Genomic DNA, 25,577 nt, shown 5'->3' with positions numbered 1-25,577 from the left:
CTCTTTGGCCATTTTTAGCCTTTCTCATCATCCCTAATGCATCTGGCTCTTCTGGAAAGCTACAGTAGTCATACAGGATATATGTTTTCTACTTCCTCTTGGAAGATTTCATTCTCTCTCCTGAATGGTAAGAATTATTGGTAGTAAAAAGCAATGTCTGTATGAATAAATTCCCAACTCATTAATCATACTTCAGAGTACCCTCCATTCTCCCACACTATTTATTCTTTATGGGCACAACAAATTATCTTGCTACTAGTGAAATTCCCCTCTCAAGATTTCCCTTTAATTATGGAGTCTTCTTCATAAAGGATAAAAATTAATTATATATATTTTAATTATATATATTTTTACTATTTTATGAAGTACAGCATAATCTAGAAGCCATATAATAAAAGATATACAGTAAGCTGTAAAAAAATCCTGGTCCCAAAATTTGTTGTGATAATGGTCCATAACTGGTTGGTTGGTTAGATAAAACAGCCTCTGCTACTCCCATTATAAACTTAAATGTTCAGTCCATCAAATCTGAAAATACCAGAATGAGAATGAAAATTATTTCAAATTTTTAATTCAGCATAAGAATTATCTAACAATTACAAAATAGTTATGTAATCTTTACTTTTTTTTCCCAGTATTTATGGGGGTAGAGGAGTTGGATCCATGACTTATTCTTCAAGTTAACCATGTACCTTTCATTTGTTCCAACAGGGAGTACGTACCCCGAACTACTTTCTTATGAGTATCTGGGATTCTCCTCCCAACCGACTAGAATTTTGTGTAGTTTCCCCTATCTCCGTTTTCCCTAGTGGGGTCCCTCTGTGGCAGATGGATACTCGCCCTGAGGCGACCCAGGTCAGCGTGCAAGAGCAAGAAGCTAGGTCTCGGTCGCCAGTAAGCTTCTGGTCGCGGCATAGTTCACATCTCGCCGCTCTCTCACATCCCATCCGACCCTTTGTGTTACCACGTGTTATACCCATTCCCTTTTACCCTTTCATTCACCTCCTTTCCCATTGTTCTTGTGTTGCTTGGTGTTTCCTTATGGAATCTCAACGCCGTTGCCCCGGCCCTAAAGGCTGGCAAGTCTTGTGGTGCGTGGCTGTCGAAGCTAGAGGTGACCTACATTCGTTGTGCTCCTCGTGCAGGGGTAGTGTTTGCTCCCCGTCTTCCACGTGTCCAGAGTGCGCGTCCTGGCCAGAGATCCAGTGGGCCTTGTACGCCACCAAGAAGAAGAAGGCTCCAAAGAGGTCCCCTTTGAAAGCTGGCGCCGCGTTGCCGGCCGTTCCGTCAGAGAGGTTCCCCGTCACCTTCCCCTACCCAGAGTAGGGGAGGAGATAAGTCCATTGCGGGGAAACGGCCCATTGCCGCGGCCCATGAGTCCAATGTAACTGATGTGGGGGCTGTTGTTGTTTCGCAAGCGTGTGGGGGGCCTGCTGGGTGGCTGGGAGTGTGTTCGGGAGAAGAGGTTCAGGTGCTCACAGGACCCGTCTCGACCGAAGACTCAATGTGGGCGAAGGCTGGATCAGCTCCTTCCCTTGCATCGTGGCAGTGCATTTCAGGTACTTAAGTGGCCGGGGGAGAAGTAGACAAAGAGAGGCAGCCTACAGGTTCGTCAGACCCCGATTCCATCGTCTGAACGGCTCCTAGGACGCCCTTCAGATCACTGATGTGCCAAGAAGAGGAGTTGGTTGGTTGGTTCGCATCGCTCCCGCCTGACTTCATGCAGCCCTTCACGCCGGTGGAACACCACCAAAATCCTACATCATCATCGTCCGACTCGTCGTCTTCAGGGGATTCCTACCCCTGGGAGGCGAGAAGGAAACGGAAGAGGTCTCGTAGGAGGAAGTCTCGCTCCCGTTCAGGCCCTTCCAGGAAACGATCCAAGACCTCCAAGAGGAAGAGCAAGAAGAGGCGCTCATCCGGAGACGAGTGGGCGCTAGTGGCTTTCCCCCATAGCGAGTCGATCAGGGCCTCCGCCGCTCCGTCTGCCGCATTGGCCTCTGGAGCCGTCCCTGGGCCCTTGCCACGTGTGTCATCCGCTCGATCTGCCCATCAGCCGAAGCCTCCGACGCATGTCAGCTTCACCATGCCATTAACTGCCAAGTCACCGGCTCCAACCGCCCAGCGGAGGGGGCCGCTGTTTCAGTCCGGTGCCACGGCAGCTCTGACAAAGCGCCCTGGACAATCGGTAGTTCACCGTGGGCCCCATGCCCCACGGATCTCCCCGAGAGGAGGTAGACCCATGACGAAGCTACCTCCGGCTCGGCGGATACACCCATGACGGGAATATCCGCGCCATTGGATCGGCCGGAAAGAGAACATAGCCTCCCACATGGATCCATCCGTGCTCGTCGATGCGACACGGAGGACCAGGTGGTGGAAGGCTTGATGGACGTCTGAGAATGTTCAGCGGACGAGATGTCGTCCTATAGGAAAGTCCTGGCCCTAATTAGACACCCATCACCGGCTAGATGATCCCAAGCCGTCGACGAGAGAGCAAGCTTGGCTCTCAGGGTTGGGAAGGTGGATAACCCCGTCCAACAGAAGCCATTTCCGACCCTCCCCTTAGCTCCGGACGTAAAGTTGGGGATGGAGCACGTAGACAGGTACGTTGCAGGACAGGTAAATTCACTCAGAGCCCAAGGGTCCTTCAAGCTACTGCCAGGGCTAAGGACCCAGAAAAGATTTTACATTCCTGAGGGACGGCACTCGGAACCCCGCGCAGTAGAAGCGGTGATATCCACCCTCAACCAGGGCAGCTCAGAAGACAGGACCTCCTCTGCCCCAGTGTGCTTTTCGCCAGCCAAGGCTTGCATGATGGAAAATACGGCACAGGATATCGTGAACGTGACATCGTGGTGAGAGTGGTGGGCATGCACCTTGGTGGACTTACAGCTATCCCACGACCTGACGGTACCCGAAAACCAGACTCTGCTCCAAGAACTGATCCGCTCCAGTCCCTCAAACAGACGGCGAACTGGATCTTGCAGAGGAGAGACACGGTCCTCAACAGGTTGGTCCGTAAGCTCCCCGAACGAGAGGCAAAGTGTCTAAGGAAACTGCCGGTGTGGGGTGACTCTGTTTCCCCCTGGAGGCAGTGGAAGAGGCTACGGAGAGGGTCCGGAAGCTCAAGGAGACAGGGGATCCCAGACCCCCTCCAGTAAGACGTCCCACTCGTAGAAGGGTTGCGACGGACGGCCCCCACCCTTCTACAGCACATACTAGAAGAGACTCCCCTTCTTCATCCTGGCGTCAAGTGTCGCAGCCCTCCTGTAGGGGAAGTACTACGCCTCAGGCCTCTTTTAGACCGGGTTACTCTGGCTCAAGGAGAGGCTGTTCTAGCCCCGCCTCCAGGAGGAGGTAGGGAGAGAGGCCTCCCACTTCTGCCGAAGCTTCAGATAAGGGGCTGCCTCAAATATTTTTGGCAAGCATGGCGGGACAATGGGGTGGATCTGTGTTCCATGGCAGTCCTGAGAGAAGGATACAGTGTGTCCTTCCTATGGAGCCACCCCCTCTGATCCCCGATCAATGTGCAGAATGGCTGGCACCCAAGGACCCTTTGAAGAAGGCAGCACTACAAGAGGAGGTGTCAGCCATGCTGAGCAAAGGAGCTCTAGAACTAGTCAAGGACTCGTCCCCAGGGTTCTACAGCAGACTCTTCCTCGTGGAGGAGGCAACAGGGGCTTGGAGGCTGGTCACCAACCTCTCAGCCCTCAACAAGTTCATAAGCAAGACGGACTTCAAGATGGACACACCGAAGTCAGTGCTGGCAGCCTTGAGGGAAGGGGATTTCATGATGTCCCTGGACCTCAAGGATGCATACTTTCAGATCCCTGTCCACCCCTCCAGCAGGAAGTTCCTCAGAGTGAAGTGGGGTTCCCAGTCTCTGCAATTCAGGACCCTATGCTTCGGCCTGTCGACAGCTCCGCAGGTGTTCACGAGGGTGTTCACGAGCAGGGGCTCCGCCTGATCCGCTACTTAGGCGACTGGTTGCTTCTTTCATCCTCAGAGGCAGCACTGAAGGAGCAAGGCGCGAAACTGTTACAGTTCTGCAGGGACTTGGGGATCACCAACAACATGGCAAAGTCGCAGTCAGTCCCCTCCACCAGGATGACATACCTGGGGATGGTCCTAGACTCCAAGTTGGGGAAAGCATTCCCCTCTGCGGAGAGGCTCAAGAAGTTAGATCAAGTACTCTACCCTTCCCTATCGGACATACCAAGGAGAGCCAAGGACTGGCAGAGACTAGTGGGCCACCTGGTATCGGTGGAGAAGTTGGTCCCTCGGGGAAGACTCAAACTAAAAACAGTTCAGTGGAACCTGAAGGAACTTTGGTCCCCGGGAGAATCTCCGCTCAAGACAGTCGACGTGTCACCGTAGACAAAAGAGACACAGAAGTGGTGGTCTGACAGGTCGAACACCTTGAAGGGGATGCCATTCGCGACCACCCCTCCAGAGATGTCGCTCTTCACAGACTCGTCGAAGGAGGGGTGGGGAGCCCATCTCCTCGAAGAAACAGTAAGAGGGAAATGGTTCCTGGAGGAGAGGGCCTTAAACATAAACTTACTCGAGCTGTTAGCGGTCCAGAGAGCATGCATAAAGTTCGTTCATCATCTCCGAGGGAACACGGTGGAGCTCATGTACAACAACGCCACCGTGATAGCCTACATGAAACAAGGAGGACTAAAATCAAGGGAGTTGTGCGACCTCACAGCAAGGATCCTGGAATGGGCCAAGAAAGAGCAAATCGAGTTAACGGCCAGATTCATTCCAGGGAAGAAGAATGTCTTAGCTGACGGCCTCAGCAGGGTAGGTCAAGTAGTAGGGTCAGAATGGTCCCTACACCCGAAGGTGGCCCAGACAGTCCTCCACAAGTAGGCGTCGCCAGTGATAGAACTGTTTGCCACGAGGCTCGACGCCCAGCTCCCCGTGTTCTGTTCTCCAGTACCGGACCCAGCAGCAGCATTCGAGGATGCCTTCCAGCACCCGTGGGACAGACTCGACGTGTATGCCTTCACACCCTTCGGGACCCTCAGACAGGTCCTCAACAGAGTCAGACGGTCAAACTACTTGCAGATGACTTTGGTAGCGCTCTGGTGGCTGGAGAGAGAGTGGTTCACTGACCTAAAGGAGTTATCGGTCCTCCCGCCGTGACCGTTGCCGGACAGAGAAGACCTTCTCCGTCAGCCCCACTTCAAAAAATTCCACGACAACCCTCGGTCCCTCCGCCTACACGCGTGGAGGTTATCGAGTATCTGCTGAGGAAGGAAGGATTCTCGTCAAAGACTCCCGCGAGGATGACTGGTTATCTGAGGAGATCCCCGGTCCCAGAACCTGAGACCGTTCGACGCATCTACTCACAAGGTAGCAGACTTCCTGGGTCACCTGAGGGACGACCTAGGGATGTCTATCCCAGCTATCAAGGGAGTTCGAGCCGCGCTGGGGCAAATCTTCCTCCTCAAGGGACTCGACCTAGGAGCCTCTCGTCAAATCTCTATGCTCATAAGGAGTTTTGAGCAGTCATGTTCTCCCCGCGCCTCTAGAGTATCGCAATAGGACGTAGCCAGAGTCCTTAAGGTTCTATCTAAACCACCCTTACCCTTAAAATGGTCTTCCTCCTAGCATTGGCCTCCGCTAAATGAGTCCGTGAGCTCCACGTGTTGTCATACGAGGTCTCACACTCGAAGGGTTGGAAAGACCCAAGTTTTAAGTTTCTTCTGGACTTTGTAGGCAAGACTCAAAATCCTGCTTCCTGGGACCCCAAGTTCGAGGGTTTTTCGGTCCTAGCAATCCCACGTTCAGACAATCCCAAAGACTTGTCGTTGTGCCTGGTCAGATCAGTCGGAAAATACCTTGACAGGACATCCAGGCTTCGGCCAGGGATCAAGAGCCTGTTTGTTTCCTCAGGTCGGGTAAAGAAGGCCGTGTCTAAGAACACCATCTCTTACTGGCTGCGGCAAGTCATAAAGAGGGCTTATGACAGCGACGGAGCTACGGTGCCGGGAAAACCACGCCCCCATGACAAGAGGTCTAAGCACGTCTTTGGCCTTCGACAAGAACATGGCATTGGGCCAGATTCTGGGAGCGGGTACGTGGTCCAGACAGTCTACGTTTATGGTCCATTACCTGAAAGACTGTATAAGGAAGTGTCTGGACTCCTTCTCCATCGGCCCAGTCATTGCCGCGCTCCAACAGGTTAAAGGTTGAAGCCCCGGGGAAGCCCGTGGGAAGTAATTCCAAGTGACAAGTTCCTCCTTACTACCCCCTTTCCGGCTTCCCCCTGTTCCCTTTCCTTTTCCTCCGCCCCATAGTTGATCGTTGGAGACGCCCATGTTCGGATGTTTTTCATTGTTACATAGGCATTAGAAGTTTTTTGCATAGTTCTCCCCGAGTCTCCTACCCTGTTTTTGTTGTCAGCTAGAACCTAGCCTCCTATCTAGGTTCAATCTAATGGTATCTATCAGGTCTCCTGGCCTGTAAGTTCACCCCCACCACCTAAAGTATAAGTCTCCTAAGAAAGTAGTTCGAGGTAAGTACTCTGTGTTGGAACAAATCACAAATTTTAAGTAATTTGTATTTTTCCTAACAGTACTTACCTCTAACTACTTTCGGGTTATTGCTCGCCCAGCCTTCCCCGAGTGTCTTACAGGAGTGCAAAATTATGGTTATCATAAGCTTACTGGCGACCGAGACCGACCCCACTAGGGAAAACGGAGATAGGGGAAACTACACAAAATTCTAGTCGGTTGGGAGGAAAATCCGAGATACTCCTTAGAAAGTAGTTCGAGGTAAGTACTGTTAGGAAAAATTCAAATTACTTAAAATGTGATTTTTCTACATATTGGAATCCAAATTGTTTATAATATGAATATACTTATCTTGAAGTATGATTATTGAAGTTGCTGACAACTATTGGTGATTAAAATGCAAACCACCTATCTTTTTATTTTGATTTGCTTAGGTGTGAGGGATTGTCTGAAAAACATGACTATACACTGACTGACTGAACTAAATGGTGGTGTTCTTAGCTGTTTGGGCATGCTCAACAGAGTGGATCATTGCTTGGCTGGGTACACCTTAAAAAGAAGGCTTAGAAGATTGGGATTCCACTTGGCGGCTTGAGCTGGCTTAGCAGATTGGAGCCATTTTTGAATTCTTGGGCTCGATTAGAAGGCTCAACAGATTGCAACACTATTTGGATGCTTTTCCCTCAATGATCTAAAGATGGCCAAGCAGATTGGGACACCAATTAGCTGCCTATGCTGTGAGAAGGCTATGCAGACTGGCACACTATTAGCTGCTTGTACCTTGACGAGAAGACAAGGCAGACTGGGACACCAATTAGCTGCTTGTGCCTTGATTAGAAGGCTGCACAGAATGGTATGACACTCGGCTGCTTGCACATCAATGACAAGGCCCAGCCATTGCCTTGGCTGCTTTTGTTTAATAAGAAGGCCTGGACGATTGCAACCAATGGGTTAGTTGTCCCCTGATGATAAGGTTCGTGATATTGGAACAGCTTTGCTGCTTCCTCCTGAAGTCTCAACAGATCAGAAAATTACTTGACTGCTTTCACTTCAATGTTAAGACAGCAAAATGGGACTGCTTTCACCTCTGAAATTTTGGCACATATGGACACTATTGGGCTCTTGCAAATTATGAGAAGGTTTGGCTGCGGGGGCCATCACTTAGCTACCTGCTTCTTTATGAGAATGTTCAGCAGGTTGAGGTTGGACCTGGATGCTTTCACCTCTATGAGGAGGCTTTGCTGATAGGTTCAACTTGGTTGCATGCACCTTGATGAGACCACCTTCACTTTGGAAAATCACCTGGCCGCTTGAATATGTGCTCAGGAAGTTGGGACCACTTGGGTTGCTCGACAGATGGTTTGCTCCTTGATGAAAAGGCTTACCATTTAGGAAACTACTTTGCTGCATGCATCTTGATGAAAATGCTCTGCACGTTGGGATTACCACCTGGCTGCTTGATCAATGCTTGATCTTGGTTGCTTGGACCAGCTCAACAATATATTACCACCTTGTTGGTTACACCTCATGGTTACACCTCAATGAGAGGACTGCAGATTAGAACACCACTTAAAAGCTGCATCTAAATGAAAAATCCCAGGAGACTAAAACTTGGCTGCTTTAGGAGATCAGGAGATTGGGGTTAAACAGTAGATCACTACTCTGCTAGTTACACTTCAATGAGAAGAGCCTTGGTTGCTCGAACCTCAATGAAAATGTTCAACAGAATGCAGAATGGTACACCAATGGGTCAATTGTCCCCTGACAAGAAGGCTCATTAGACTGAGAAAACTTTATTACTTGTGCTGCAATTGGAAATGTCAGCAGATTGAGACACCTTGTGACATGGTGAGAAGGCTAAACAGAATGGAACAACACTTGGCTGCTTGCACTTCAGTGATGTCCAGCAGATTTGAATAACATTCGGCTGCTTATGCCTCGATGAGAAGGCTTGGTAGGGTAATGCCTCTTGGCCAACTTGTGTTGAATAAGAATGCTTGGAAGATTGCGACACCAATGAGTTGATTGTACCCTAATGAAAAGCCTCAAAAGATTGGGATAGCTTAGGAGTTCCATCCTGAAGTGTCAGCATATTGGAACACCACCTGTTGCTTGAACCTCCTCAATGAGAAGGCTTCAAAGATACACCATTTGGTTGCTTGTCCCTCAATGAAAAGGGGCAGCAGATTGAATCTTAGCTGATCTAGCAGGCTTGGAAGATTGGATTCGTCAGTGGATCGCTACTCAGGTGGGTATACCGCAACAAAAAGAGAGCGAAAACTGAACACCACTTAGTTGCTTGAACCTCAATGAGAAGGCTAGACAGATTTGGGGCACCAGTTTGCTGATAGAGTATTAATGAAAATGCTTGACAAAATAGGACTGCAATGGGCGATTGTCCCTTGATGAGAAGGCACGGTAGATTGGGATAACTTTGCTGCTTGCATTGCAATGAGAAATTTCAGCAGATTGGGTCACCCACTTTATGCTTGAACCTATGAGAAGGCTCAAAAGATTGAGACACCATTTTGCTGCTAGAGTCTTGTTGAAAATGATTGACAGATTGGGACACCAATGGGCGATTGTCACCTGATGAGAAGGCTCGGTAGTTTGGGATAACTTGGCTGCTTGCACTGCTTCGAGAAATCTTGGTGTATTGGGCCACATTTGCTTGCGCTGAACCTAAATGAGAAGGTTTTGGCTGCTGGTCCTTCAATAAGAAGGCTTGGAAGATTGGCATACCAAGGGGTTAATTGTGACCTGATGAGAAGGCTCAGGAGATTAAAACCCAATTAAGCTACTTCCTCCTGAAGTCTTGACATCTTGGGACACCACTTGTCTGCTTGTGCTGCGATGAAAAGACTTGACAGAATAGACTGCTTTCACCTATAAGAAGGTCTGGCACATTAGGACTATTGATCTCTAGTGTAACTCAATGATAAGTTTTGGCAGATCGGGCCATCAATTATTTGCTAGCTTCTTGAGAATGCAGCAGCTTAGGCAGGACCTGGGTGCTTTCGCCTCTATTTAGCGGCTTCGCTGATACAGGGCACCCTTGCTGAGATAGCTTTGTTAGGAGGCATGACAGATTGAGACACCACTTAGCTACTTATAGGCACTTCAATTACGAGGCTTCAGATATTTTTAACAATACTTGCGTGCAATAAGAAGGCTTGGCAGAATGTGTCATCACTTGGCTGCTTGCATCTCTACAAAGCTCAAATTATTGGGAAACCACTTGGCTACCTTCCCCTATAAGTAGTCTCATAAGATTGGGATGGTACTTGGAGTTCAAGAAGACTTGGTGACATGGGACACCAGAGGACAGCTTGCTACTTATGAGAATGTTCACCACCTTGCTCCTTGATGTGGAAGACTAGAACACTGCTGGGCTGGTTGTTCCTTGATGAGGTGGTTTGACAGATTATGACAACCCTTAAACTACTGTACTTGGATTTTGAAGAGACATCTGTAGATACAAACATTGCTTGCTACTTAGCAGATTGTCACCACTGCTCCTTGCTCCTCTCAATAAGATGCCTTTACAGATTAGGTCCCCAATAAACTGCTTACACCTCAATGAGAAGGCTGGAATGGTTGCAAGACCAATTGACTGCTAGCGCTCAATAAGAAGGTTGGTCGATTAGGACAGATGGCTACTTGCACTTTATGCGAAGGCTCAAAATAATCGAAACACCACTTGGCACCTCAAAGATTGACAGACTGGTACACTACTTGGTAACTTGTCCTTCAATGAGATGGCTTTATAGATCGGAATACTTGTTCCTCGACAGAATGATTTGACAATCTGAGACGGTGCTTGGCTAGATGCACCTCCAGAAGAAGCCTCAACATATTGTGGGTCGCCACTTGAGTATTATTGAAATGGCTCCACAGATTTAGATACTATTTTGGATGCTTGCACCTCGGAAGAATGCAGATTGGCACCACTTATGGTGCTAGTGCCTCTAAAGGCATTTTGGCAGATTGGTCCATCACTTGGCTGCTTGCTATACTTATGAGAAGGCTCATAATATTGGGACTGCACCTTATCTCTTCAACCTCTATGAGGGGGCTTCACCTAGTTGCTTGCACCTGTATGTGGAGGCTTGGTCGATTTGGACGTTACTTGGTTAATTATTTGAATTTCAATAAAGTTTTGAACAACTACTAACACCTGAGGATAGCTTGCTCCTTATTGAAGAGGACAGACACCACAGGGTAACATCATCCTTGATGTGAAGGACCGACACCCCACAGGGCAGCTTGCTCCTGGTGAAACTAGTACACTACTGGGGTTGCTTATGCTTGATGAAAAGATTCAGCACATTATGACCACACTTGTTTGCTTGCACCTCTATGTATAAGGATTGGCAGATTGAGACACCTTAACTAATTGTAGTTTGAAGAGAATCTGAAGATTTAAAACACCACTTAGCTCCTTGCAGATTGTATCACCACTCAACTGCTTGCCCATTGATGAGAAGGCTGTAAAGATTGGGACCCCACTTGGCTTCTTTGCACCTTGGTAAGAATGAATCAAATGGTTGGGACACCAACTGACGAGAAGGTTAGTCGAGGGTGGGGGTAGACACCACTTGCCTGCTTTTACTTTGTGTAGGCACTTGGCTACTTGTACATTATGTTTGAGACACCACTTTGCTACTTGCACCTTGAAAAGAAGACTTGACAGACTAGTACACTACTTGATAGCTTGCCTATCGATGAGAAGACTTGGTAAATTGTTACAACTTGGCTGGATCTGCCTCGATGAAAAAGCTCTACGTAGTGGGACACCACTTGGCTGCTTATCCCTGAATGAGAATTTTAAACAGATTAAGATAAAACTTTTCTTAATCTTCAATGAGAAGCTTCAAAATGATCGGAACACCACAGGGAAGCTTGGTCCTTGATGACGAGGAGCGAGACCCCACAGGGCAGCTTGGTCCTTGATGACGAGGAGCGAGACCCCACAGGGCAGCTTGGTCCTTGATGAAGCGGACAGTGACACCTCAGGGCAGCTTGCTGCTTGGGCCTCATGAGAGGAGTCTGTAGATTGGGACACCATGGGATTTTCAGCCAGTGAGAAATAGTTTTGATCTTTACTGAAAAACAAACCACCAGGAACTTTGTTTAGCCACATGCGATTAAAGGCATTACTGTACTCAAACATATGGCCTGGCTCTATGCAACTGAGCAGCTTTACAACTATTATTATGGCTAAAACCTAACTGGCTGTTATAAAGCTGGACAGTTTGGCAAACTATCCACACGTGCATCTGTCTTGCCAACTCCTTAAAGGAAGGAACAGCCATGCTTCATATGTCGACATATCAGCTACAGCACCTTCCATGGCAAAGCAAGCAGTCCCCAGTCACTGTCCAGCCTTTTCAGATTCCCTTTAGACCTGGCAAAAGGGGACCATCCCAAAAATTTTTAAAGTGATCGATGCAAGGGTCGGGACACGGGGATATCCTTGATAGGGGTGGAGGAGAAGAGATATATTACCCTGGGTAAGTACAGATAGTACTTTCCTTGAATCTTCTTTTAGGATCCAAGTGTTTTCTACTTTAATAGAATTTTATCAGCACTAACTTCAGTGCAAACAGTTGAAAAAACATCCCAACTTTAATAGAGAAATATTTGAACAATTGTCGCCTTTTTTTTTTTTTTTTACCAAAGATTTATTCACAAAAACTAGATTTGTATTCTCATAATAATTACTAATTAACTAATATTACTCAAAGCTAAACAGATTACCTTGAAACAGAGCACCTCCAATATCTTATTTATTGTATGTTATTGATGCCATACATCTGTAACTTTGTTACTAGTCTAAATGATAAATCTAGTGCACCTACCATTCTTCTTATTGGAGCTTTCTACCGTCATGAGCAATGAGAATTAATCTTGTTCTTGTAGTAAAACTGAAGCCAGTCCCCACATTGAAAAGATCCTTCCTCAATAAAGACAATCTGGAAAAGAGACCATGGGCTTAGATGTGAATTTCCTTTTCCTTTACTCCAAACTGATTTCAATAATTACAAATTAGCTTTCAAGAAGGTTATTTGGGCTGAAATAGATTCAAAATTTTCAAAACAGGTTAGTGTTCATAAAAAAAAATGGCCTGAGCTCCCTTTCAATCTATGATAAAATGTACAGAGAAATAGCTTCAACTTATTCTGGCATTAAGAGTTGGCCAATTATTAACAACAAAATAGCCAAGGTACATATATTAGTATCAATTATACAAGTCGCCTAAATGATGGTGGTTATAAAGATAAAATTACTCTATTAAAACAAACCAAATGTTCTCAGTCCAACTACTGCAGCACACAATTTTAAAATCAAACGATAACCATGTAAGCCTTTGAGGTAGTCAAATTAATTTAGCATGGACAAAATTATCTAAAACTGCTCCATAGGTTTGGAATAAAAAAAAAATAAAGTTCGAAATCTTGAAAGTCTATATATGATCATGGACCTCTACTTTCTTGGTCATAACTAGAATTTAAGAATAAAGGAGCTTCAGAAGGCTCATCTGTGTAACTAGCTTAATTATACTTCAGAATCAGTACACACCAACTTCATAAGGCCGACAAACTTATTTTTGATAAATTTGAATTGCTTATATATTTATTTATTGAATTCACCATGATGAAGTATAACAAGGTTTCTGTTTAGTTACATGAAGAGGTCAAATTTAGCAATACTTTACTGTACCAATCATAACAAGAGGATGCCTGAAAACTTTAAATCAATCAATCAATCAATCATCAAAAACCATCCAAAAATCTAGATATTGTTCAGTTTGTTTCTGCTCTGTAGATAAAGCCTACATAGGCTTGCAATGGGGTGTAGGGAGTCATTCAATGCCCAAGTACACCTGAAGGAAAACCCCCAAGTTGATTATGAAGTTGAAGGTAAAGAGGATGGAAAAAAGCAGAGAACAGAGGTATAATAAGAGATTTAAAAAATGAGTGCAGCTAGGAGACTTGAGGATGCTGCATACACCTTTCAAGTAATGCTTATACTGCATCCCTTGTAGAGCGCTAGCCATACAAGATGCTTAAATGGGTACAACTTACCATGACAGATATAGGAGACTGATAAGATCATTTGTCAATAGTTTGGGTTCACCACATCGAATCAATTTAGGAAAACTACCTCTTCTCTGAAATGAAGGTTTTTAGGTAGCCATTATCATAATCAGAAATTAACCATAAACCTGTAGGCCACCCCATTTTGTTAAGAGTACACATCATAAGCTGCAGTTCTCAAGACATTTTCTGTCAAAGCTATTCTATATCAGCCAAACCAACATGAACCTATTACTGTAGATCTGTCAATAACTACGAGGAATAAAACTTAAAAAGAGAACAAGTGCCTGTTCCCTCTGCTTTACCGATCAAAGTCCAACCAAGAACCTTGGGTAAGGTTTTCTATCCAAAATGAGTTTAGGCCATTGGGGTTCTTTAAATAGAAAGAATGTCTGTGTTGACACCTAAACTAGTGGTTTTGCCTGAATGGTGGAGGGTTTAGGTGCAATTTAAAAGACCATGTGCTGAACAAATGGCATCCAGGACTCCTAGCTAGCTAAGACTGGAGTGACTGCTTGAAGAATTGAAGTTGATGGGTAGGGTGCAGATTATCTACTTGTTGGTCAACACTAGGGAGAAGAATCTGTACAGAGGTACCATGACCTTGTTGAAGCATAGTAAGGTAGAAGCTCTAATTCTTCCATACACTATCAAGGTGATGGTATATCTTATTCACAGGACTAGTACCGTTACGGCAGAATATCTGCGATTGACGTAATGAGGATATGCCAATGGTAAAACCTGCAAAATTCTATAAGAGGGTAGTGCCATCAGTGGTGAACTGTAAATATTATATTAAAGGGTGTCCAACATATTTTTAGCCCTTAGCTGCAGTTTTTTTTTGGCTTTCTACTATATCTATATCCCAACTTTTTCTTTCAAGCTGTACAGGCTCAACTTTGCAACAATGGTTTTCCACCCTGTTGCACATGGGTGCTAAATAGCCTCCCACACCTCAGTGGAAATGGATAATTCCAAATCTGTGAATGGCTGACCGAATTTAGGCTACACAGTACTGCACAAAATGGTTCCAGTTCCATGGGAACCCAATATGCAAGATGACAAAATGATCACTCTAGACTACTTAGAATTTCTCTGAACTCTTGATAAAGGCATACCAGTGCTATGAAGAAACAAAGCACAACAGAAGCCAAAGGGAGAGTTTGTGACTGACCAGACCCTGAACAGTGAGGTACCTCATCTCTAAATAGTAGGATGAGGAAGCAAAGTTGCCGTTTCATCTCACTGCATCAAAAACTAGAGGGCCACTCTGTAGAGAGCATGCCTTCGCCATGCCAAGCAATCTTATTTTGCTCATAACTCCAATGTGTACTTGTACCAAGATTTATTTTCTTCAAAATCTAATGAATTTTTCCTTGGGTCATACCTAAAATCACCAAATTCTTGTTGAAATTGGTCTAGTGGTTTTTGCATAATTTTCACAAACGAAAAATTAACTAAATATTTGTCATTTACTTAACATTGCGGTCATTTTCATTTCAAAGTGCTGCTGTGTACTTGTACTTCGATAAACTTTATCCAAAATGTTACAGATTCATCCTTGGGTCATACCCAACATGGCTACCACATTTGGTCAAAATCAGTTCTGTAGTTTATGTGCCAAGTTGCTTATAAATAAAAAGGTGAATACATAACCTTTGCAAAATCTTCAGAGAGAGAGAGAGAGAGAGAGAGAGAGAGAGAGAGAGAGAGAGAGAGAGAGAGAGAGAGATTTGCAACAAGAGGGGGGGGGAGATTTTTTGGCAACAGAGAGAGGGGGGGGAGAGAGAAGGCAACAAGGGGGGGAGAGAGAGAGAGAGAGAATGGTATGCATCTCTTAAAATAGAAACTTCACCAACAGGTCTAGACAGAAAAAATATATCTGGCAATACAAAGGAATTCTTCTTCCCATCTGCAGAGCTTATTATAAAATAAATACTGGAATGGGAAAACCCCAAGGTAAGTAATTTGAGACTGACCGAACTTCTTTAAAACCACAAGGAATCCTGATGTCTGATTGGTCCAGGAAATTTTCTAAACGGGATCCTTGTGTGCAGGTCTGGACAGGAGAAAAAAATCTGCCAATACAAAGCAATTATTCTTCCCATCTCCAGAGCTCTTTATAATACTAGAACAGTCATGGGTAGGTACTTTGAGAATGTCCCACTACTCTCCCACTACTCTAAAACCACAAGGAATCCACTTCTGATTTGTCCAGGAAATTTACTAAACTGGGGATCCTAATGTGCCTCTTCCTGAATCAATGAGACAAATCAGAGCCAGTGACTTAGTGGTAACATTCGAGAAATCACAAAACTTAGGATAACTTTGTTTTACTATAAACAGTTCAAATTTGGAAGTCTAACAAGTATAACTTCAGCAAAACCTGGTATCATAAAAACTTGTGATTTGTCCCTATACGAGTACAAAACTTTTGTCTTTTATATGAAAACTCCCAAGTGGTAGTTTATGTCCGAGAACATGAAGTAATTTATCCACCTGAAGTACCAGAATTCCATTTGTGTGCATCCATGGGAAGAAGTATGCATGAATATTTCCAGTACAGCCTGGCATGTAGGATTTCAAGGTTAGCAGGACCCTATGATAAAGGATGGCTTTGCTCAAAGAAAGTTCTAAAAGGAACCTTTGATTTCCTATATAGTATACAACGAGATAGTAGTAGTACTGTATATCACAAGAAGACTTCAAAATAACAGTCCCATACCCTATCCCCTTCTGTTTTAAAGGGAGATGGAGGTAGTCACATACCAAATATTGTACTCGTTACAGTAATACCCCACTTAATGTCGTTGATTTGTTACCAGAGACCAGACATGACACGATATTTGACCTTAAAAAGTGACTTACGTCCCCAATACATGAAAATGTAAGTACGTAAATACTTACAACCTACTATCACGGCATAAAAACCCGATACCTGCATTAATAAGCTTTCATTTCACGTACAGTTGTGCATAGTTTTTTAATGAAATGTAAGGTACAGTAACAGATAACCTCCTGACCCATAGGTTGGAGACTTGGAGTGGTGTTGGATGGCAGGAACTTTTGATAAATTTGAGCTCTACCATTAGGTTGTCTTCAATACCTGGAGGATAGACAGGAGCATTGTTCATATGCAACATGGTTTAAAGTGGGAGGCGATTGTCCACGAGGTACTTTTTCCCTTGGGAACAAGACCCTCATTGACCCATTCCACAAACAAAAATGCAAGTCACCCAAGCCTTGTTGTTTGACTTCCACATGACACTTAATTACTCCTTCCGCATGTAGTACCTTTTTTAAAAGTTCGTGGATTCTCATTTGGATACACTCTTAGAGGTTTGATTTCACTATCCCTGCTGACATTAGCTATGAACAACAGGGTTAGACTTTCTTTAATGGTCTTGTGACCAGAAAAAGCCGCCTTTTCTGTAATAATTAAGGTCCTCCTTGGCACCTCCTTCCAGAACAGATAGTCTCGTCTAGTTGAATATTTGCCGAGAGATTTAAAACTCCGAATCTATGAAGCTTGTAAATTTGGGTATGAATGCTTCTGGTGCCCTGACATCAGAGCTTGCAGGCTCACCATGTTGCAGAACACTATAGATGCCAGTTCAAGTTTTCATACCAGCCACAACTTGCTTGGAATGTTCCTTTTTCTTGGTCTGTTGATGTGCCAGGCTAATTTTCCACATGTTCAGGTTATATAGTAAAAACTTGCCTTTCCACAAATATCTGGAAGTTTCTTGAAGTGTTGAAGAGGGAACAAGCACTAACCAGCGTGACCATCCATCAAATGTTTGCTGGGCAGCCAGTGCTGTATCTCCTAAACTGACATGTTACCAATGTTCCAGCATCCGAATAGCAAATATTGCAAGACTTTCAGAACCGCGATGTGTCGGACATTTTGAAATATATCGCCCACAATTTACAATGTTAATTCTTTTTTTTTTTTTTTTTTTTTTTTTTTTGCTTTTTTTTTTCAATCAAATATGTACACTCAAGTATATAATGTTACTTTTTAGATTCATTAATTTTTTTTTTCATTATTTTTACAACTCGCATATGTACACAAGTATTAGCAATAATAAAACATTGGTTTTGGTAGTTTTTATCTACAGTATTTCCAATACCTTATTTCTGATTTTCTATTAAAAGGGGGGCAATTATCCTATGGGGCAGTTGTCTTGATACCATAACACAGGATACATTCCAAATGAGATTTACAGATCCATTTTCACTGCTCTCCCCAAGAAACCCAATGGCGTAAAGTGCAGTTTACACAGGGCCATCAGCTTAATGAGCATAAAGATAATATCAAATAGAATAGAATAAAAAAAGTAAAATAAAACCAAAAGTTACAGAAAAGTAGCATGGATTTACAGAATGGAAAGGTGCCAAAAATGCAATATTCAACATTCGCATGTTGAGAGGGCAATAGAGGTACAAAAAGATGTGCGTTATTATTATTATTATTATTATTATTATTATTATTCATATTATTAGTAACTAAGCCACAACCTCTAGTTGGAAATGCAGGATGCTATAAGCCTAACATGGAAAAACTTGCTGCAAGTTTAAACTATTTAAGTTGTTATTATTATTATTATTATTATTATTATTATTTGCTAAGCTACAACCCTAGTTGGAAAAGCAGGGTGCCATAAGCCCAGGAGCCCCAAAAGGGGAAGATAGCCCAGTGAGGAAAGGAAACACTGAAAAATAAAATATTTTAGGAATAGTAACATTAAAATAAATATATCCCATATAAACTATAAAAACAATAACAAAAGAGAAATTAAAGTAAAATAGAAAAGTGTGCCCGCGTGCACCTTCAAGCAAGAGAACTAACCCAAGAGAGTGGAAGAACATGGTACAGAGGCTATGGCACTTCAAGACTAGAGAACAATGGTTTGATTTTGGAGTGTCCTCCTAGAAGAGCTGCTTACCATTGCTAAGTCTCTTCTACCCTTACCAAGAGGAAAGTATTTACTGAACAATTACAGTGCGGTAGTTAACCCCTTGAGGGGAAGAATCGTTTGGTAATCCCGTGTTGACAGGTGTACAAGGACAGAGGAGAATCTGTAAAGAATAGGCCAGACTATTTGGTGTATGTGTAAGCAAAAGGAAAATGAGCCGTAACCAGAGAGAAGGATCCAATTTAGTACTGTCTGGCCACTCAAAGGACTCAATAACTCTCTATCAGTAGTATCTTGGGTGGGTGGTGCCTATTAGTTACTACCTACCGATTCAACTACCAAATTAGGAACATAATTCCACAACTTGCTCATGGCTGGAATAAGCTTCTAGAATAATGCGTGGTTTCAAGTCTCATGTTGGAGAAGGCCTGACTATTACAATTAACTGCATACATACCATTACAAACAGGATGGTGTTGTCCGGGAAGATCTGAATGTAAAGGATAAACAGAATAATGAAAAATCTTATGTAACAAATTACGAACTAATTGAACGATGGTACCAGAGATTAACATCTAGATCAGGCATGAAAAATTTAAAGAGACAGTAAGTTCCTGTCCAACAAATTAAGATGAAAATCAGTAGCTGAAGACCAAACAGAACAGGAGCACTCGAAACAAGGTAGAATGAAAGGATTAAAAAATTTCCTCAGCACAGATTTATCATCGAAAATCTTATAACTTCATCAATAGGCCAATTTTTTTGTGCAACTAAAAAGGACACAGACCTAATGCGTTTCTCAAAAGTAATTTTGCTGTCAAGAATTACAACTAAAATTTTAAAATAGCATACAGACTTGAAGATCCGGATGTTAAGAAGCAACTATCCTTGACCTACTTAAAATCATACTTTGAGTTTTATTAAGATTCAACTTCATACCGCATATGAACTTCCTGGCCACAATCTACGGATTTCTGCACAGCATTGGAGATTGTAAGAAGGGCATCACATGCTCCAAAGGCCTTAACAAAAGCCAAACAGACTATTACCTTCAGCAAACCTATTTGGACATTTTGCCAAAAAATGTTAGAGACTTTGGAATAATACGTTAAATACGGGAGTTACAAAATTGGGCGGTAATCAGTTGGAATTAAGCTATCGCAAACATATACTTAGTGGAGGAACATTACCAATTCTCCAACAAGTGCTAAAAGCTCCTCCTCTTGCTAACTTGCTCAAAACAGAATTTTGGAGCTAATAAATCTGCACTTAATAAAAAAACAAAGGATAAATACCATTTGGGTCTACAACTCAATATGCATCAAGGTCCATCAAGAGAGCTTTAATTCCACGAGATCGAAAAGCTAAACTAGTTAGTTTAACCTCAGGAAAACAGGAATGCGGAAGGTAAAGTTTCTCATTACTCTGCTTACTGTCAAACACATCAGCCAAAAGGGTTGACTTTTCCTTTGTAGAGTGACAGCACCCTCTAGTTTAAGTAAAAGAGGAACTGTTTCATCTACACCAAAGAGTGTAGATTTAAGGGTAGAACACCACTTAAGTTCCTGTGATATACCAGAAAGGGTTCCTTTTATGGTTAAATTGCATTCCTTTTCAGTTGAAGAATAAACTCTGAGCAATAGCTTTAAACCGAGTATAGTTACCCTTCAAAAAAATGATAAGGCTCCTGCTTCTCCAAATAAGCACGTCTACAATCATCATTGAACCCTTGTTTGTCTTTCACATTGTACCTTACCACACAAGAAAGAATACGCCTATCAATTATGTCTATTAGATTCTCATTCAAAGGAACAACAGGATCAACACTTGTACAAATGTGACCAATTCAAGGCCAAACGATCACTTTAAATGTCATTAAAATATACTTACCAGATTTTATATAAATCTTACAGTAGTATGATATATCAGGGACAGACTGAATGGTCAGTCTTCACTACTAATGAAATCACGGCATGATCAGATATCCTACCTGGAGAACCAACCTTACTTGTTATAATGCCAGGGGAGTGTGTGTATACGAGGTCCAAGCAATTACCAGATCTGTGAGTAGCTTCACTTATGATTTACTCACAGCCTAATTCAGAAGAGTAGTCCAAGGGTTTTAAGCCATGGCAATCAGTAGGAGAAACTGAATTTAACCACTGGCAATGATGATCATTGAAATTTCCAACAAAAACAAAAGAGGCCTTTCTATCATCATCTTATCTCTTAGCCATAATGGTAAGGAGTCAGTCGAAGATAGAATCATCCGTGCATGGATTCCGGTAGATCTAATACAAATAGATGGAACTATCCATGTCTGGATTCCGATAGATCGAACACAAATAGATGGAGCCATCCATGTCTGGATTCCGATAGATCGAACACAAATAGAAGTCGTTGTACCTCTTACACAATCCTTAAGTACATTAAGCACAACTTGATGACTTTCAATATCCAGCACCCATGTATTCTAAGGAAGAGTGGCCTGCAGACCCATATGCATAGTTTTGCAATGAGCAAAGTAAATCAATAATTTAGTCAAATGGTGGTGTTTAGACATGAGAATGGGATTTGCCACATGATATTTCAGATAAGACATTTTTGACTCTACGACCCTTAGATCTGACAATCCTATGCTTATCCAAGAACAAATTTCGTTGATTAACTGACTGAGGCTCATCTGTTGTGCATCTAGGATCCTCCAAGTAACTTAATTCCACGGGAAAAGCTTCAGCTTGCATTAAACCTACTAAATAATTAATAGTTGCCTCAGCAGGGTCAGCATTAGATTTCTTAAATTTAAAAAGGTCAGTAAAAACATTTACTGTAACACCAAAAAACTTACCATTGCTAGAAAATTTACTTATCTCAACCAGAGGTGCAGCCTTAGCTAGACCAAGCACTGGTGACACCAACTCACATTTAACATCACAGGGAATACAACCTAACTGGCCCTAAGGCCAATCCTGAGGGAGTGACAATATCCATCGAGGACCTGGAGTCCACAAATTTAACCTATCCAAAAATACCTCAGCCATACAAGGCTTAGTCAAAAAGTCAGCTTGATTATGGAGGGAAGGAATGTAGGAAGAAGATACCTGACCATGTTTACGTTTTAGTTCATCCATCAGCTGGCTGACTTTCTTAATCCTATTATTTATGAAAGGTTATTTTTAAGGAGGTTTCCTTCGAAGAATACAACTTAAAACTACTTGGCTATCGAAAAATTATACAATGGAACTGAGTTGACAGCCAGAAATGTAACCCTTGTCAAATATTGTCTTCAATCACTTTAAAGTAGGAAGAGTTCTCTGTTTTATACGAGAGACTTTAACCTTAGAGAACAAGTGTGTGAAATTCTGCTCCTGAACAACATAAAATGGCGCACCCATATGCTTTCTTAGAAGCAGCGGCAAATATGTTTAATTTGACAGGAAGGTCTACGTTGAATGACCTCTTTTTACAGGGGACACTACCCACCTCTACGCCATTGAGCTAAGTGTTCAATATCTTGATCCTACTCAATTTTTTGGCATCTCTCTTATTACAAGTTTCCCTTTCAACAACACTGGGGCAAATATTCTAAGTGGGTCAAATACAGAGGCCAAAGACGACAAAATATGCCTTTTTGTTGAGGCATTGCAGTTAAGAGAGGCATTCTCAAGTTACAGAGAATCCTCTTCCTTATAATACAAATACCCTAACACACTAACCTCTGGAGAAAGAAATTTTTCTTCCTCTTTTAGGGGACAAAGAACACATCATTAAAAGACCATTCCTTTAATGGTAAACCTCCAGAGATCACAACTACGTTATCAACAGTAACACAAAGCTCATTAACATAGTTGGATGTAAATATCAAATTATCCACAATTTATTTGATTTAAGTGGATACCTCAATATGGGAGTTCACCATCTGATGGTGCTGAACAGTATAATTCTATATGAAAGGGGAATTCGCAAAACCAAATATTATGGTATTATACCTATAGGGGATATATCTACTATTAATTTTTCTTCAAAACAAAATCTGTTCCTGTCCTCAAATAGAGAGAGTTTAATTTGAAGGAAAGCCTTCCTTATGTCAGCAAGGATAACAATCGTTAGTTCTAAAATAGATCAATAAAGATGACAGATTGTTCTATAGGTCAATGCCTGGAAATGCAGCTTCATTAAGCGAAGGAGCTTTTCCGACCTGAGTTCTGAGGACAATTAAACAATACTTAATTTTGTGATAGATAACTCTTCCTTCTTGATAACGGGTCGATGGGGATTAAATATGTCCCGGTACTCTCCTTTCTACTGGTTCTACGATACTAAAGCTTCTTGCTGGTCAAATATCTCTTTAGGTACTTTAACAGTTAAACTGAACCCTAACGTGGTAAAAAAATAAAAACCATGTTCTATGTCCATTGGGAAAGGTCAAATCTGCAACATAATTGTAACCATCCCTTGCAGCTATAGGCATACCGAAGGAAGATACTAATCGGGGCACAGGCGGACTAAGGCATTCACCTACTCTACCTTCTACAAATTCCTTATTAATTATACTAAATTGTGGGCCCGAATCTAACAAGTAACACCTAGCAAATTTCTTAACACTACTGAATAAAAAAGATAACTGGAACTAAAATATCTTAACCATTTGCCATACTAAATACTTTATTTTCAGAACCACTTAGTTTTTGTATAAATTACACATGGCTGAACGATATTTAGCCTTGTTACAAAGAAAACATTCGTAAGGCAGTGCTGCTTTTAAACCTGGACACTCGGTCGATTTATGATTGGCATTCAAACATCTAAAACACAATCCTATAGCAGAAGCCTTAGCTTTCCTAGCTTCTAAACTACTATAATTGGAACATTTTGATGAATATCCAATGATGAATATCCAGCAGTTTAGCAAAATTTGCATTTGTAATTTTGGATCCTCTTACAATCTTCAGACGATTTGGTTTTGACAACCTTACTAGTATCATTAGATTTATGAATTTAAAACTTATTATTCAAAGTATTATTATGAGTTTTGGGTTTAACTCCTTGGGCCTTTAAACCTATCTTTAACTTCATTATAATGCTCTGATATTTATTAACCAACTGATTGAAATTAGGGTAGTTAGTGTTTATTTCCCTTAACAGTTCAATAAGGAAATTACGAGGTAATTTATTATTAACTATCTTACCAAGTAGAATAAGTCCGCCAAAATTATTTGTAGTCGAGTCTATTCCCACACCCTTTAAATCTTGGACTTTGTTGCTAATTAACTTAAAGAGTACTTTATCTAACTGGGTGATTTCAGGTGCACAAAGTATACAATTCAACATCTTATCTGTATTCAAGTCATTATCCAAAAAAGTAGTATCTAACAAATATAAAGCTCTCTAGTAACTATCATCCCTAATAAGAATATTTTCAATCACACCAAGAGCCTCACGAGACATGTAACCTTTTAAGTAGATAAGTTTTTGTGCTCCAGAAAGATTGGGCATGCCAGCCAAAGCATTACAAAAACTTTTCTTTTTTTAAATTGTATTAAGCAAAAAGGTTTTCAAGATTATTAGTAAAAGTTGGAGTTGAATAGGGGGCAATAGTAATTTAACAATCTTGCCTACAGGATTCGAACTTTGGACCCGAGTACTTTTAGGATCCAACTCATCCCTTTTTTCTTTAATGGCAGATAATCTCAGACTAATATTTAAATGGCAAGTTCTAGCAGAAGACAATACATCATTAATTTCCAATTTGGACATGTCTTCACAAATGGACGAATTGAGATTTTCTATCTAGTTCAATTTCTCTGTTATCGACTCAATATACTGATCTAGCAAGTGGAATGTTAGATCTCCATCACCAACAGATTCTAAAGCCTTCATATCCTGGGTTATTTGACCCTTAACGTAGGATCTGTTATTGACCTTCCTCTTTCGGTCTCCGACATTTTGTTGGCAAGTGTTACAGATATTGCTAAATTAATGATCATAAGAGGAACTTAAAATTAAAATAAACTAAGATATTTATCTTATTGGTGAAAGATCTTGATTATAGGAACCCAAGTTTATTAAGTCAATCATTCTAAATATAAGTAGCAAACCTGATTTAAGAGTCAAACCCAACAAATAATCGAGTTAGAAGCCCATGACCTAAGGGGACTTGTATAAGGCTCGACATTTTAAGTACTTATGGACAAACTTACCCAGTAATATTGGGTATATACTTAAAGGGTAATTAAGCAAATACCCTGACAACATGCATTAACCTCTGTGAAACTATTACAATTCAACCAAAAATCACAAAATTAATCACCGAAAGTTTACAATAATATAAGCATTAACGCTTAACCCTGGAAAGGTATGATGGGTCGTTTGCGACCCCTACAGCATTTTCAAAACCTGTTTTTTCCCCATAAATCATCAGCTGTCTCGAATATGGAAGTGATCGACCTGCAAGGGGTGACTAGTCTACATGCCATTGTCTGCTTTAGGACTGATTTTCGTCAAACTTCCCTCCTTCCCCGTTTTCTTACCCCCCCCCCCCCCCAGGGGTCGACCTCGACCCTACATACCTTTATAGGGGTAAGTGATCAAACAGCAAAGTTATTACATAATTATAAATTGTCGAACAGAGTTAATACTTGTTTGGTTCTTTATAGTTGGAAAGTGTGGGTGGATGGTGTGTCTACCACTTGCATGACATTGGTTTTGGCTTAGATGCCATATATTGCCATGAGGTCCATTTTCCCTCAAATGCTAATTTCTGCTTTTTATAGGTTTTTTGCAAATTTGATTTTTTTCTATTTATTTTGAATTTATCTTCAATAATGGCCAGCAGACAGTATTCCTCGGCATGGATGTCTTCAACACACTTCTAATGGAGTTAAAAAGAGATGTTGATGATAATATGGAGCTTGCAACCTCATTCTTCATTTCAAGTGGTAGATTGGGCTGTAAGAGTTGTTGCGGTCTGCGGCCATTTTGTTGACATACCCGAAAGGTAAGTTGGCATATCTCTATATATTCTTGTTCTG

General features: G+C 42.2%; 1 long non-coding RNA gene across 6 annotated transcripts in view; it reads right to left on the bottom strand.

The window, feature by feature from the left end:
• Positions 1-323: 323 nt before the first annotated feature.
• The window catches only part of LOC137616336 (uncharacterized), a 1,379,772-nt gene continuing 1,354,518 nt past the window's right edge, over positions 324-25,577 (bottom strand). For all 6 annotated transcript variants that reach the window (XR_011039402.1, XR_011039399.1, XR_011039400.1 and 3 more), the window contains 2 exons: positions 12,389-12,502; positions 324-528 (listed from right to left, as the gene is read on the bottom strand). This is a non-coding gene — a long non-coding RNA (uncharacterized lncRNA). The remainder of the gene's footprint in view (positions 529-12,388; positions 12,503-25,577) is intronic.

The sequence above is a fragment of the Palaemon carinicauda genome, chromosome 22, assembly GCF_036898095.1.
Source record: "Palaemon carinicauda isolate YSFRI2023 chromosome 22, ASM3689809v2, whole genome shotgun sequence".
In the NCBI taxonomy this organism is placed as follows: domain Eukaryota; kingdom Metazoa; phylum Arthropoda; class Malacostraca; order Decapoda; family Palaemonidae; genus Palaemon; species Palaemon carinicauda.
The sequence above is the reverse complement of the archived record's forward strand: the minus strand, read 5'-3'. Positions and strand labels throughout refer to the sequence as shown.